The 10,993-nt window shown below is 38.2% G+C and overlaps 1 non-coding gene across 1 annotated transcript; it reads right to left on the bottom strand.

The window, feature by feature from the left end:
- Positions 1 to 4,508: 4,508 nt before the first annotated feature.
- Positions 4,509 to 4,616, bottom strand: LOC148581405 (small nucleolar RNA R71). Its single transcript, XR_015899145.1, has one exon. It is a non-coding gene; the product is annotated as a small nucleolar RNA R71 (small nucleolar RNA).
- Between the last annotated feature and the right edge of the window lie 6,377 nt (positions 4,617 to 10,993).

Raw genomic sequence — 10,993 nt, 5'->3', positions numbered from 1 at the left:
CGAATGTACTGTTCATTCAAGATTCAAAATACCACTGAATATTACTGAGGATTTTGTGTGAAATATTAAACAAGGTTATTTGTTGGCACGATTAGTTAGCAAAGCAAAGTTGATCATTTGGGATGAGGCTCCAATGCTTAAAAGACACTGCTATGAAGCACTCAACAAGTGAATGAAGGATATTTTGAGATTTGAGAGTAACTACCAACCAGATTTACCATTCGGTGGAAAGGTCGTCATTCTGGGGGGAGATTTTAAAGAGATTATTCTTATTATTCCGATGGGTTCATGACAAGACATTTGATGAGCGGATAATTTATACGCTTTTTGGCATTGTTCTTAGTATGTTTTTAGTAGAATCTAGTTACTTTTAGGGATGTTTTCATTAGTCTTTATGTTAAATTCATATTTCTGGACTTTACTATGAGTTTGTATATTTTTCTGTGATTTCAGGTATTTTCTGGCTGAAATTGAGGGACTTGAGCAAAAATCAGATTCAGAGGTTGAAGAAGGACTGCTGATGCTGTTGGATTCTGACCTCTCTGCACTCAAAATGGATTTTCTGGAGCTACAGAACTCAAAATGACGCGCTTCCAATTGCATTGGAAAGTAGACATCCAGAGCTTTCCAGCAATATATAATAGTCTATACTTTGCCCAATTTTAGACGATGCAAACTGGCGTTCAACGCCAGCTCTCTGCCGAATTCTGGCGTCCAGCGCCAGAAACAAGTTGCAAAGTGGAGTTCAACGCCCAAACTGGCACAAAAGCTGGCGTTCAACTCCAAGAATGACCTCTCCACGTGTAGACTTCAAGCTCAGCCCAAGCACACACCAAGTGGGCCCCGGAAGTGGATTTATGCATCAATTACTTATTTTTGTAAACCCTAGTAGCTAGTTTATTATAAATAGGACCTTTTACTATTGTATTGGACATCTTTGAATCTTTGGATTATCTTTTGATCTATTGATCACGTTTGGGGGCTGGCCATTTGGCCATGCCTGGACCTTCATTACTTATGTATTTTCAATGGTAGAGTTTCTGCACTCCATAGATTAAGGTGTGGAGCTCTGCTGTTCCTCAAAGATTAATGCAAAGTACTACTGTTTTCTATTCAATTCATCTTATTTCGCTTCTAAGATATTCATTCGCACTTCAACCTGAATGTGATGAACGTGACAATCATCATCATTCCCTATGAACGCGTGCCTGACAACCACTTCCGTTCTACATTAGATTGAATGAGTATCTTTTAGATCTCTTAATCAGAATCTTCGTGGTATAAGCTAGATTGATGGCGGCATTCATGAGAGTCTGGAAAGTCTAAACCTTGTCCGTGGTATTCCGAGTAGGACTCTGGGATTGAATGACTGTGACGAACTCCAAACTCGCGAGTGCTGGGCGTAGTGACAGACGCAAAAGGATAGTAAATTCTATTCCAGTATGATCGAGAACCTCCAAGATGATTAGCCATGCAGTGACAGCGCATCGGACCATTTTCACAGAGAGGAATAGGATGCAACCAACGACAAGGGTGATGCCTCCAGACGATTAGCCGTGCTGTGACAGAGCATTTGGACCATTTTCCCGAGAGGATTGAAAGTAGCCATTGGCACCGGTGACATCCTTACACAAAGCCAGCCATAGAAAGGAGTAAGACGGATTGGATGAAGACAGCAGGAAAGCAGAGGTTCAGAGGAATGAACGCATCTCCATACGCTTATCTGAAATTCTCACCAATGATTTACATAAGTATTTCTATCCTTATTTTAGTATTAATTTTGAAAACTCCATAACTATTTTATATCCGCCTGACTGAGATTTACAAGGTGACCATAGCTTGCTTCATACCAACAATCTCCGTGGGATCGACCCTTACTCACGTAAGGTTTATTACTTGGACGACCCAGTGCACTTGCTTGTTAGTTATGCGAAGTTGTGAAGATATGTTTAGACCATGGTCCTGTGCATCCGTTTTTGGTGCCATCGCCAGGGAATCAATTTCGAACAATAATTCACAACCTGAGTAACAATTTCGCATACCAAGTTTTTGGCGCCGTTGCCGGGGATTGTTCGAGTTTGGACAACTAACGGTTCATCTTGTTGCTCAGATTAGGTAATTTTCTTTTTGTTTTATTTTCAAAAATTTTTCAAAAATCTTTCAAAAAAATTCTCCTTTGTTTTCGAAAAAAAAAATTTTTAAATAAAAATGTTTTCAAAAATATATTTTTCTTTAGAAATTTTAAGAATGAATTCTAGTGTTTCATGAAGCATGTTGAAGCCTGGCTGACTGTAGGGAATGTTAGGCGTGTCATGTCTAAGTTACATACTAAAGCTTGGCTGGCTATTAGGCCATGCCTGACCCTTTGATTGGAGCTTTAGTCTAAAGAGCATAAGATTCCTGGAATTCATATTAAAAATTTTGGAATCCTTATTTTTCTTTTTCAAATAATTTTCGAAAAAAAATATAAAATAAAAATACAAAAAAATTTATTTCATGTTTCTTGTCTGGGTCTTGAGTCAATTTTTTAGTTTGGTGTCAATTGCATATTCATCTTGCATTTTTTCGAAAAATTCATGCATTCATAGTGTTCTTCATGATCTTCAAGTTGTTCTTGGTAAGTCTTCTTGTTTGATCTTGATGTTTTCTTGTTTTGCATCTTTTCTTGTTTTACATGTGCATTTTTGCATCCATAGATTCTAAACATGAAAGATTTCTAAGTTTGGTATCTTGCATGTTTTCTTTGCATATAAAAATTTTCAAACAAATAAGTTCTTGATGTTCATCTTGACATTCAAAGTGTTCTTGGTGTTCATCTTGATATTCATAGTGTTCTTGCATTCATCACATACTTTGATCCAAAATTCTCATGCATTGCATCATTTTGCATGTTTTTCTCTCTCATCATAAAAATTCAAAAATCAAAAAAATATCTTTCCCTTTTTCTCTCTTAAAATTTCGAAAATTAGAGTTGACTTTTTCAAAAATTTTTAAAATCTAGTTGTTTTTATGAGTCAAATCAAATTTTCAATTTAAAAATCTTATCTTTTTCAAAATCTTTTTCAAAAATCAAATCTTTTTCATTTTTCTTAGTTATTTTTGAAAATTTTTAAAAATATTTTTCAAAACTCTTTTTCTTATCTTTATATCATAAGTTTCGAAAATAACATCATCAATTAATGTTTTGATTCAAAAATTTCAAGTTTGTTACTTGCTTGTTAAGAAAGATTCAAACTTTAAGTTCTAGAATCATATCTTGTGATTTCTTGTGAATCAAGTCATTAATTGTGATTTTAAAAATCAAATATTTTTCAAAACTAATTTCAATCATATCTTTTCAAAAATATCTTCTTATCTCATCTTTTTCAAAATTTGATTTCAAAATATCTTTTCTAACTTCTTATCTTCTTATCTTTTCAAAATTGATTTTCAAAATTTATTTCAACTAACTAACTAACTTTTTGTTTGTTTCTTACCTTTTTAAAAACTACCTAACTAACTCTCTCTCTCTAATTTTCGAAAATATCTTCCCTCTTTTTCAAAAATTTCTTTTTAATTAACTAATTATTTTAATTTTTGATTTTAATTTTCGAAAACTACTAACCTTTTTCAAAAGCTATTTTCGAAAATCACTAACTCTTTTTCAAAAAAATTATTTTCGAAAATTCACTTCCCTCTCTCATCTCCCTCTATTTTATTTATTCATCTACTAACACTTCTCTTCATCTCACATCTCGGCTCCTATCATCACCTTTGTGTTTGGATTATCCATTTCTTTCTTCCACTCACACAGGGACCTCTATACTGTGGTATAAAGGATCCCTATTGTTATTATTATTATTATTACTATTATTATTATTATTATTATTATTATTATTATTATTATTATTATTATTATTATTATTATTATTATTATTATTATTATTATTATTATTATTATTATTATTATTTTTCTGTGCCCTCTTCTTTGTCATATGAGCAGGAGCAAGGACAAGAATATTCTTGTTGAAGCAGATCCAGAACCTGAAAAGACTCTAAAGAGAAAACTAAGAGAAGCTAAATTACAACAATCCAGAGATAACCTTATAGAAATTTTCGAACAAGAAGAGGAGATGGCAGCAGAAAATAATAATAATGCAAGGAGGATGCTCGGTGACTTTACTACACCTAATTCCAATTTACATGGAAGGAGCATCTCCATTCCTCCCATTGGAGCAAACAATTTTGAGCTGAAACCTCAGCTAGTTTCTCTGATGCAGCAGAACTGCAAGTTTCATGGACTTCCATCTGAAGATCCTTTTCAGTTCTTAACTGAATTCTTGCAGATCTGTGATACTGTTAACACTAATGGAGTAAATCCTGAAGTCTACAGGCTCATGCTTTTCCCTTTTGCTGTAAGAGACAGAGCTAGAATATGGTTGGACTCTCAACCCAAAGACAGCCTGAACTCTTGGGATAAGCTGGTCACGGCTTTCTTAGCCAAGTTCTTTCCTCCTCAAAAGCTGAGCAAGCTTAGAGCGGATGTTCAAACCTTCAGACAGAAAGAAGGTGAATCCCTCTATGAAGCTTGGGAAAGATACAAGCAGCTGACCAAAAAGTGTCCTTCTGACATGCTTTCAGAATGGACCATCCTGGATATATTCTATGATGGTTTATCTGAGCTATCAAAGATGTCATTGGATACTTCTGTAGGTGGATCCATTCACCTAAAGAAAACACCTGCAGAAGCTCAAGAACTCATTAACATGGTTGCTAATAACCAGTTCATGTACACTTCTGAGAGAAATCCTGTGAGCAATGGGACGCCTCAGAGGAAGGGAGTTCTTGAAATTGATACTCTGAATGCCATATTGGCTCAGAACAAAATATTGACTCAGCAAGTCAATATGATTTCTCAGAGTCTGACTGGAATGCAAGCTGCATCTAACAGTACTCAAGAGGCTTCTTATGAAGAAGAAGCTTATGATCCTGAGAACCCTGCAATAGCAGAGGTAAATTACATGGGTGAACCATATGGAAACACCTATAATCCCTCCTGGAGAAATCATCCAAATCTCTCATGGAAGGATCAAAAGCCTCAACAAGGCTTTAATAATGGTGGAAGAAACAGGTTTAACAATAATAAACCTTTTCCATCATCCACTCAGCAACAGACAGAGAACTCTGAACAAAATACCTCTAATTTAGCAAACTTAGTCTCTGATCTGTCCAAGGCCACTGTAAGTTTCATGAATGAAACAAGATCTTCCATTAGAAATTTGGAAGCACAAGTGGGCCAGCTGAGTAAAAGGATCACTGAAATCCCTCCTAGTACTCTCCCAAGCAATACAGAAGAGAATCCAAAAGGATAGTGCAAGGCCATTGAATTGATCACAATGACCGAACCTGTAAGGGAAGGAGAGGACGTGAATCCCAAGGAGGAAGACCTCCTGAGATGTCCAGTGATCAATAAGGAGCTTCCCTCTGAGGAACCAAAGGACTCTGAGGCTCAATTAGAGACCATAGGGATTCCATTGAACCTCCTTATGCCATTCATGAGCTCTGATGAGTACTCCTCTTCTGAAGAGAATGAGGATGTCACTGAAGAGCAAGCTGCCAAGTTCCTTGGTGCAATCATGAAGCTGAATGCCAAATTATTTGGCATTGAAACTTGGGAAGATGAACCTCCCTTGTTCACCAATGAACTAAATGATCTGGATCAACTGACATTGCCTCAGAAGAAACAGGATCCTGGAAAGTTCTTAATACCTTGCACCATAGGCACCATGATCTTTAAAGCTCTGTGTGACATGGGTTCAGGGATAAATCTCATGCCCCTCTCTGTAATAGAGAAACTGTGAATCTATGGGGTGCAAGCTGCTAAAATCTCATTAGAGATGGCAGACAATTCAAGAAAACAGGCTTATGGACAAGTAGAGGACGTGTTAGTAAAGGTTGAAGGCCTTTACATCCCTGCTGATTTCATAGTCCTGGATACTGGAAAGGAAGAAGATGAATCCATCATCCTAGGAAGACCTTTCCTAGCCACAGCAAGAGTTGTGATTGATGTGGATAGAGGAGAATTGATCCTTCAATTAAATGAGGACAACCTTGTGTTTACAACTCAAGGATCTCTCTCTGCATCCATGGAGAGGAAGCATAAAAAGCTTCTCTCAAAGCAGAGTCAAACAAAGCCCCTACAGTCAAACTCTAAGTTTGGTGTTGGGAGGCCACAACCAAACTCTAAGTTTGGTGTCAAACCCCCATATCCAAACTCTAAGTTTGGTGTTGGGAGGTCTCAACAAAGCTCTGCACATCTGTGAGGCTCCATGAGAGCCCACTGTCAAGCTATTGACATTAAAGAAGCGCTTGTTGGGAGGCAACCCAATGTTTATTTATCTAATTTTATTTTTGTTTTTCATGTTTTCTTAGGTTCATGATCATGTGGAGTCACAAAATAAACGAAAAATTTAGAAATAGAATCAAAAATAGCGGAAGAAAAATCACACCCTGGAGGAAGCACCTGTCTGGCGTTCAACGCCAGAACAGAGCATGGTTCTGGCGCTGAACGCCCAAAATGGGCAGTATCTGGGCGCTGAACGCCCAAAATGGGCAGCATCTGGGCGCTGAACGCCAGAATTGCACCCTGGAGAAGAGTTGGCACTGAACGCCCAGAACAAGCATGGTTCTGGCATTCAACGCCAGAAATGGGCAACAAATGGGCGTTGAACGCCCAAAATGGGCACCAACCTGGTGCTGAACGCCCAGAGTTGTGTGCAAGGGCATTTTACATGCTTAATTTGGTGCAAGGTTGTAAATCCTTGAACACCTCAGGATCTGTGGACCCCACGGGATCATCTCAGGATCTGTGGATCCCACAGGATCATCTCAGGATCTGTGGACCCCATAGGATCCCCACCTTCCTCCACTTACTCTCTTCTTTCTTCTCAATCATCCTCTATTCCCAATAAACATTCTTCCCCAAAACCCTTCACCACTCACATCCACCCACTCTTCCCCATAAACCTACCCAAAAAAACTCCACCTACCTTCAAAATTCAAATCAATTTCCCACCCAAACCCACCCATATGGCCGAACCTTAACCCCCACTCCCTTCCCTATATAAAGCCTTCCATTCTTCTTCATTTTCACACAACACAACCCTCTCTTTCCCTTCTTGGCCGAAACACACCTCCCCCCTCTTCTCCATATTTTCTTCTTCTTCATCTAATTCTTTCTTTTCTTGCTCGAGGGCGAGCAATATTCTAAGTTTGGTGTGGTAAAAGCATAAGCTTTTTGTTTTTCCATTACCATTGATGGCACCTAAGACCAGAGAATCCTCTAGAAAAGGGAAAGGGAAGACAAAAGCTTCCACCTCCGAGTCATGGGAGATGGAAAGATTCATCTCCAAAGCTCATCAAGACCACTTCTATGATGTTGTGGTCAAGAAGAAGGTGATCCCTGAGGTCCCTTTCAAACTCAAGAGGCGCAGGAAGCTCATCACCATGAGATCCCGGAGATGCCTCAAATGCATTTTCCTCCACAAAACTATTGGGAGCAAATCAACACCTCCCTAGGAGAATTAAGTTCCAACATGGGACAACTAAGGGTGGAACATCAAGAGCACTCCATCATCCTTCACGAAATAAGAGAAGATCAAAAAGCAATGAGGGAGGAGCAACAAAGACAAGGAAGAGACATAGAAGAGCTCAAGGACATCATTGGTTCCTCAAGAAGAAAATGCCACCATCACTAAGGTGGACTCATTCCTTGTTCTTACATTCTCTGTTTTTCATTTTCTATGTTAAGTGCTTATCTGTGTTTGTGTCTTCATTACATGATCATTAGTAGTTAGTAACTTTGTCTTAAAGTTATGAATGTCCTATGAATCCATCACCTCTCTTAAATGAAAAATGTTTTAATTCAAAAGAACAAGAAGTACATGAGTTTTGAATTTATCCTTGAACTTAGTTTAATTATATTAATGTGGTGACAATGCTTCTTGTTTTCTGAATGTATGCTTGAACAGTGCATATGTCTTTTGAAGTTGTTGTTTAAGAATGTTAAATATGTTGGCTCTTGAAAGAATGATGACTAGGAGACATGTTATTTGATAATCTGAAAAATCATAAAAATGATTCTTGAAGCAAGAAAAAGCAGCAAAGAACAAAGCTTGCAGAAAAAAAAATAAAATAGGCGAAAAAAAAAAAGCAAGCAGAAAAAGCCAAAAGCTCTTAAAACCAAGAGGCAAGAGCAAAAAGCTAATAACCCTTAAAACCAAAAGGCAAGGGAAAATAAAAAGGATCCCAAGGCTTTGAGCATCAGTGGATAGGAGGGCCTAAAGGAATAAAATCCTGGTCTAAGCGGCTAAATCGAGCTGTCCCTAACCATGTGCTTGTGGCGTGTAGGTGTCAAGTGAAAACTTGAGACTGAACGGTTAAAGTCAAGGTCCAAAGCAAAAAAAGAGTGTGCTTAAGAACCCTGGACACCTCTAATTGGGGACTTTAGCAAAGCTGAGTCACAATCTGAAAAGGTTCACCCAATTATGCGTCTGTGGCATTTATGTATCCGGTGGTAATACTGGAAAACAAAGTGCTTAGGGCCACGGCCAAGACTCATAAAATAGCTGTGTTCAAGAATCATCATACTGAACTAGGAGAGTCAATAACACTATCTAAACTTTGAGTTCCTATAGAAGCCAATCATTCTGAACTTCAATGGATAAAGTGAGATGCCAAAACTATTCAAGAGGCAAAAAGCTACAAGTCCCGCTCATCTGATTGGAGCTATGTTTCATTGATAGTTTAGAATTTATAGTATATTCTCTTCTTTTTATCCTATTTGATTTTCAGTTGCTTGGGGACAAGCAACAATTTAAGTTTGGTGTTGTGATGAGCGGATAATTTATACGCTTTTTGGCATTGTTCTTAGTATGTTTTTAGTAGAATCTAGTTACTTTTAGGGATGTTTTCATTAGTTTTTATGTTAAATTCACATTTCTGGACTTTACTATGAGTTTGTGTGTTTTTCTATGATTTCAGGTATTTTCTGGCTGAAATTGAGGGACTTGAGCAAAAATCAGATTCAGAGGTTGAAGAAGGACTGCTGATGCTGTTGGATTCTGACCTCCCTGCACTCAAAATGGATTTTCTGGAGCTACAGAACTCAAAATGGCGCGCTTCTAATTTCATTGGAAAGTAGACATCCAGGGTTTTTCAGAAATATATAATAGTCCATACTTTGCCTAATTTTAGATGACGCAAACTGGCATTCAACGCCAGCTCTCTACCTAATTCTGGCGTCCAGCGCCAGAAACAAGTTGCAAAGTGGAGTTCAACGCCCAAACTGGCACAAAAGCTGGCGTTCAACTCCAAGAATGATCTCTCCACGTGTAGACTTCAAGCTCAGCCCAAGCACACACCAAGTGGGCCCCGGAAGTGGATTTATGCATCAATTACTTACTTCTGTAAACCCTAGTAGCTAGTTTATTATAAATAGGACCTTTTACTATTGTATTGGACATCTTTGAATCTTTGGATTATCTTTTGATCTATTGATCACGTTTGGGGGCTGGCCATTCGGCCATGCCTGGACCTTCATTACTTATGTATTTTCAACGGTAGAGTTTCTGCACTCCATAGATTAAGGTGTGGAGCTCTGCTGTTCCTCAAAGATTAATGCAAAGTACTACTGTTTTCTATTCAATTCATCTTATTTCGCTTCTAAGATATTCATTCGCACTTCAACCTGAATGTGATGAACGTGACAATCATCATCATTCCCTATGAACGCGTGCCTGACAACCACTTCCGTTCTACATTAGATTGAATGAGTATCTCTTAGATCTCTTAATCAGAATCTTCGTGGTATAAGCTAGATTGATGGCGGCATTCATGAGAGTCCGGAAAGTCTAAACCTTGTCCGTGGTATTCCGAGTAGGACTCTGGGATTGAATGACTATGACGAACTCCAAACTCGCGAGTGCTGAGCATAGTGACAGACGCAAAAGGATAGTAAATTCTATTCCAGTATGATCGAGAACCTCCAAGATGATTAGCCATGTAGTGACAGCGCATCGGACCATTTTCACAGAGAGGAATAGGATGCAACCAACGAAAAGGGTGATGCCTCCAGACGATTAGCCGTGCTGTGACAGAGCATTTGGACCATTTTTCCGAGAGGATTGAAAGTAGCCATTGGCACTGGTGACATCCTTACACAAAGCCAGCCATAGAAAGGAGTAAGACGGATTGGATGAAGACAGCAGGAAAGCAGAGGTTCAGAGGAATGAATGCATCTCCATACGCTTATCTGAAATTCTCACCAATGATTTACATAAGTATTTCTATCCTTATTTTAGTATTAATTTTGAAAACTCCATAACTATTTTATATCCGCCTGACTGAGATTTACAAGGTGACCATAGCTTGCTTCATACCAACAATCTCCGTGGGATCGACCCTTACTCACGTAAGGTTTATTACTTGGACGACCCAGTGCACTTGCTGGTTAGTTATGCGAAGTTGTGAAGATATGTTTAGACCATGGTCCTGTGAATCCGTTTTTGGTGCCATCGCCAGGGAATCAATTTCGAACAATAATTCACAACCTGAGTAACAATTTCGCATACCAACATTGTACAAGCATCTATAAATTGTTCATATTTGTAGAAGTCCTGTAAGGTTCTGGAGCTAACCAGGAACATGCAGCTTAATTATGGTGGTATTAAAGATGATCGATCAAAAGTAACTAATTTTGCATAGTGGCTTCTTCATATTGGGAATGGATTAGCTGGTGATTCAACTGATGGTGAATCTGAGGTTATTATGCCAGATGATTTAATCATACATGACCGGTATAATGCATTTGATAGACTGGTGGAGTTCTTATATCCAGACTTATTGTTGGAATGCAACAAACAAGACTATTTAAAGGTACAAACTATCCTTGCACTGACACTTGAAATTGTAAATGAAGTTAACAACAGCATGATGGAGGATTTTCATGGTTTTC

Source organism: Arachis ipaensis, chromosome B10, assembly GCF_059453495.1.
Source record: "Arachis ipaensis isolate K30076 ecotype BB chromosome B10, ASM5945349v1, whole genome shotgun sequence".
Lineage (NCBI taxonomy): Eukaryota > Viridiplantae > Streptophyta > Magnoliopsida > Fabales > Fabaceae > Arachis > Arachis ipaensis.
Note: the sequence above shows the minus strand (reverse complement) of the source record. Positions and strands in the feature narration are given on the sequence as shown.